This window comes from Scylla paramamosain, chromosome 30 (assembly GCF_035594125.1).
Source record: "Scylla paramamosain isolate STU-SP2022 chromosome 30, ASM3559412v1, whole genome shotgun sequence".
Classification (NCBI taxonomy): domain Eukaryota; kingdom Metazoa; phylum Arthropoda; class Malacostraca; order Decapoda; family Portunidae; genus Scylla; species Scylla paramamosain.
Window position 1 is genome coordinate 15,436,615 of NC_087180.1, and position 5,000 is coordinate 15,441,614.

General features: G+C 42.5%; 1 long non-coding RNA gene across 1 annotated transcript in view; it reads left to right on the forward strand.

The window, feature by feature from the left end:
* LOC135115902 (uncharacterized) overlaps positions 1-5,000 on the forward strand; it is a 105,340-nt gene that overhangs the window by 70,081 nt on the left and 30,259 nt on the right. Inside the window, exon 3 of the long non-coding RNA XR_010276094.1 lies at positions 2,775-2,829. This is a non-coding gene — a long non-coding RNA (uncharacterized LOC135115902). The remainder of the gene's footprint in view (positions 1-2,774; positions 2,830-5,000) is intronic.

Here is a 5,000-nt window from a genome sequence, read left to right on the forward strand (position 1 = left end):
GGGTGTCACGCGCGAGATAAGAGAAACATTTGAATATTTGAAAAATGAGCCCCAAATTAATGAGTCCCCGCTCCCCGTCCTCCTCCTCCTTCTCCTCCTCCTCTTCTTGCTTCTTCCCTCTTTGCACCCCGCCGTCTCCTTTCCGTTCCTCTCTCTCTTTATCTCTCTCTCTCTCTCCTCCTCCTCCTCCTCCTCCTCCTCCTCCTCCTCCTCCTCCTCCTCCTCCTCCTCCTCCTCCTCCTCCAACAATGCCTGAGTTCGAAACCCGCCGAATAGAGAGATTTATGTCACCCTGTCGCCAAGGTCATTATTATTCTCTCTCTCTCTTTCTCTCTTTTTTTATTTTTTTGCCCTTTTATCTTTCTTTTCTTTTGCGAAGGTTGTTTCTGTGTTTGTCTTTCTTAATTGTTGTTGTTTTTTGTTTTCTTCTTTCTTTTTTCCTTCTTGTTCTTTTTTCACACTTCGTTTTATGAATTATATCTTGTTTTTTTTGTTTTCTCAATTTTTTTTCATTTTTTTTAATTTATTTATTTTTTTATTTATTTATTTTTTTTTATTCAGTAGTAAATGTTGTTTTCCCTTTTTTACCATTGTACTTTTTGTTTCTCATTTGTTTCCTGCATTTTTACTCTCTCTTTCTCTCTCCTCTCTTTTTTTCCTTCATCCATTTTCCATCACTTTTTTTCCTTCTGTATCTTTTTTTTTCCTCTCTTCCTTCCATCGTCTGTTGTTTTCCCTCCTTTTTTTCCCTCCCGTGTCTTTTATCATTCTTCTTCTAGTTTTCCTTCCCTTTCCTTACATTTTTTTTTACTTTTATCAGCATTTTCTTCCTCATTTTGGTTTTTCCTTCCACCTTTCTCTCTCTCCTGTGTCTTTTTTTTTTTTCCTTCTCCTTCATTTCCTTCTTCGTGGGCAGCGTAGGTTGCCTCCTGTGAGCTTGTTTGATTAGCTGGAATTAGGTGATTAGGTGATTATGGGTTGTTAGTGAAGGGGGGAAGGGAGGAGGAGGGTAGGAGGGAGGGAGGTGGTCTAGGAGAAGAGCAAGAAGAAGAGATGGAAGAAAAGACTAAAGAATGTGAAGAAGAGAAGAATAGAGGAAAGATACGATGGAATAGGAATGGGAGGAGGAGGAGGAGGAGGAGGAGGAGGAGGAGGAGGAGGAAAGCCGGAGAAGAAGAGGAAAGGAGAGATAGAGAGAAGATAAAAGTGTCCTACTCCTTTGCTTCCTCCTCCTCCTCCGCCTCCTCCTCCTCCTCCTCCTCCTCCTCCTCCTCCTCCTCCTCCTCCTCCTCCTCCTCCTCCTCCTCCTCCTCCTCCAGACACCATATTAAGAAACGCGTTATGTCTTAGAAGAGAAGTGTGAGGTTGAAATATTCAGATGTTGCTGTTTCGACAAAAAAGTCTCTCTCTCTCTCTCTCTCTCTCTCTCTCTCTCTCTCTCTCTCTCTCTCTCTCTCTCTCTCTCTCTCTCTCTCTCTCTCTCTCTCTCTCTCTCTCAGTTATAAATGTACATATGCTTTCGAATTATATATTGCCAGTACATGCCAAGAGGAGAGAGAGAGAGAGAGAGAGAGAGAGAGAGAGAGAGAGAGAGAGAGAGAGAGAGAGACACGAAACACGAACACTTGCTCTGAAAAATGAACTGATTATCATTCAGAATGAAAAAAAAAAAGTGTTTTATTATCAGCATTATCCTACATTCCTGCTACCACACACACACACACACACACACACACACACACACACACACACACACACACACACACACACACACACACACACACACACACAGGAAGCCCCATACAGACTTCCTCAGACAAGACCACCGCACAATTCCTCTCAGCAAGCAACTGGAAACGGGAATTCCTGGGGTTGGCGGAGGAGGGAGAGGAAGAGGTGGAGGAGGAAGGGAAGGAGTTGTAGGAATGGCAGCAGGAGGAGAAAGAGCAGGAGGAAGCAGGGAAAGGGCGGTACAGGAAGTAGAAGTCTCCTCCTCTCCTTTACTGTGAAAATACTGGTAACACGTGACAGAAGGAAGAGGTAAGAGGTAGTGTGTTGTAGCGTGTGGGGTCTGGAAGGGAGGGCGGCGGTGTGTGGGCTGTGGTTCTCCTTAACCTTTCACTGCGATATACAGAAATTCTTATCGGTTAAAATAATGTGTGGAATCTTTATAAACACGTACAGGGAAGATGGGTATTAGAAAAAAAAAGAGTAGATTTTGCAATTTCCGTCAAGTACAGTGTTTGGAGGTGGCTGTAGGTGAAGGATAGATATCTCAGGGTGATTGGTAATGAAGGAAAGTTGTTAAATAGCAGTGAAAGGGTTAAGGAACATATCTATTAGATGAAAATATTGGGGTTAAGTGTTTTTCGTTTTTTTTTTTTAGGACCTTGAAAAATGCCAAAAAAAAAGTGGTTTAAAAATCCTCCCTAAACTACAGAATTTTGAATGGAAAGAAAAATGTTGACGTAGAAAAGTTTGTCAATCAATGCTGTTTGGTCGTTTACATCCTAAAGTTGTTGCTACTACTACTACTACTACTACTACTACTACTACTACTACTACTACTACTACTACTACTACTACTACTACTACTACTACGAGTAAATATCATACAACTTTCTTCATGTATAGTGACACCAATTACCTTCTGAATAATGTAGCTTTGTATTCCCTTCATTATCATTATTTTCCACCACCACCACCACCACCACCACCACCACCACCACCAATTATCATCACATTACTTACACTCAAATCTTCTCTTTTTCCAGGTAAGAGAGAAGAGAGGCTACGGGAGACTCTCTTCATCTCCACCAGGAAGGAAAGGTAAACGCTGGAGGGAGAGAGAGAGAGAGAGAGAGAGAGAGAGAGAGAGAGAGAGAGAGAGAGGGAGAGGGAGGGAAGACAACAGGGTATAATATATATCTTCCTCTTGGTGAAGTTTTAAATCAGGAAAAATTTTGTGAGATTGCGTAACCTCTTGGTGGTGTAGGAGGAAGAGGAGGAGGAAGAGAAGAGATTTTATGATGGTTGGATAAGTGAAGGAGGAGGAAGAGAAAGAAGAGGAGGAGGAGGAGGAGGAGGAAGTTGTCTGTTTTGAGTGCTATGAAGAAGACATCACGGTGTGGAACGAAGAAGAGGCGGAGGAGGAGGAAGAGGAGAAGGTGAAGATGAGGGAACACCCACACTTAATCCACTGTCTCTGTAACCTGAATCTTCCACATTCTCATAAGGCTCTAAGTGGATATGGGTGGATGGGTGGGTGGAGGTGGGTGGTGGCTGCAAGTGGGCGGACCTCGAGTCTTGTCCACCTAAACTTTACTTCTCCTAAGTCTTCTTGTGGTCGTCCCGCTCGTTGTCATGTTGTCGTTCAAGAATCTCTCTCTCTCTCTCTCTCTCTCTCTCTCTCTCTCTCTCTCTCTCTCTCTCTCTCTCTCTCTCTCTCTCTCTCTCTCTCTCTCCGATTTACGACTTCAGTGCGTGTGTCGTTATCTGTTTTTTTGCCTCCTCCTCCTCCTCCTCCTCCTCCTCCTCCTCCTCCTCCTCCTCCTCCTCCTCCTCCTCCTCCTCCTCCTCTACATGCACCTTCTGTTGTTAATTTCTTTGTTCTTCTTCTTCTTCTTCTTCTTCTTCTTCTTCTTCTTCTTCTTCTTCTTCTTCTTCTTCTTCTTCTTCTTCTTCTTCTTCTTCTTCTTCTTCTTCTTCTTCTTCTTCTTCTTCTTCTTCTTCTTCTTCTTCTTCTTCTTCTTCTTCTTCTTCTTCTTCTTCTTCTTCTTCTTCTTCTTCTTCTTCTTCTTCTTCTTGAAGCTTCTTCTTCTTCTTCTTCTTCTTCTTCTTCTTCTTCTTCTTCTTCTTCTTCTTCTTCTTCTTCTTCTTCTTCTTCTTCTACCTCCTCCAGCATTCCCTCTCCTCTTCATACCTTTTGTTTTTTCCTCCCCTGCTCCTCCACCTCCTCTTCTTCCTCTTCTTCTCTACCACTACCTTCCCTCTTAATTCTTACCTCCCTCTTCCTCCTCCCCCTCCTCCCCCGGTGACAGACTGCCTGACACTCCAGAACTTGATGTCTGCTCTCGTCTTGAAATTCGAAGACTCTCAAGAGCTTCAGGAAAAGGAGGAAGGAAGAAAAGTAAAGGAGGAAAATGAGGACAAGTTGTGTTTGGTTCGTCTCGTGGTGGTGGTGGTGGTGGTGGTGATGGTGATATGTGATGGTGTATAGCTGTTGTATGTTTTCGTAGTAGTAGTAGTGGTAGTAGTAGAAGTAGTAGTAGTAGTAGTAGTTTTTATTGTATGCTGGAGGTTAAGTTAGATTAGCTTATGTTAGATTAGGTTAAGTAGCATAAGATTGCCTTACGTTAGGTTAGGGTACGTAAGTTTAGGTTTGGATGAGAATAGGTAGATAAAAATTACTTTACACGCCAAAAAATAAAAATCTTGAACCAAAAAAAAAAGTCGAATCAGTTGAAATCACTCATAAGAAAAAAATAAAAAGACGTTTTAGAAAGCTATATACACTGAGTTTTGGTGAAAGAAGGAGGCGAAGGAGGGAAGAAGATGAAGGATGAAGGAGAGGAAGAAGTGGTGGTGGTGGCAGTGAAGGAAAGGCTGGAAGAGTTGAAGAAACTTGAAAAAATGAGGAGGGGAGAAGGACGAGGAGAAAGAAGGTAAATGACAAAGAAGAAGAGAAGGAGGAGAAGGAGATGCAGGCAGGGAGACTCAAGGAGGGGTGAAGAGAAAAGAAAACGGGGAAATGGAAAGAGATCAAAAGAAGAAGGAGACAGAGAGGAAAGAGGAGGGATAGTAAAAGAAAAAAAAATAAAGGGAGAAAGAAGAGGAGGAGAAGGAAGAGGTATACATAGAAATAAGCAGAAAAAAAATAATACAAGGAGACAGGAGAAAAAAGGAAGAGGAGAAAGAGACGGAGAAGGAAGTGAAGGAAGTAAAAAGGGAAGTGGAGAAAGAGGAGAAGAGGAATGCATGGAAATACAAAGGAAGGAGAG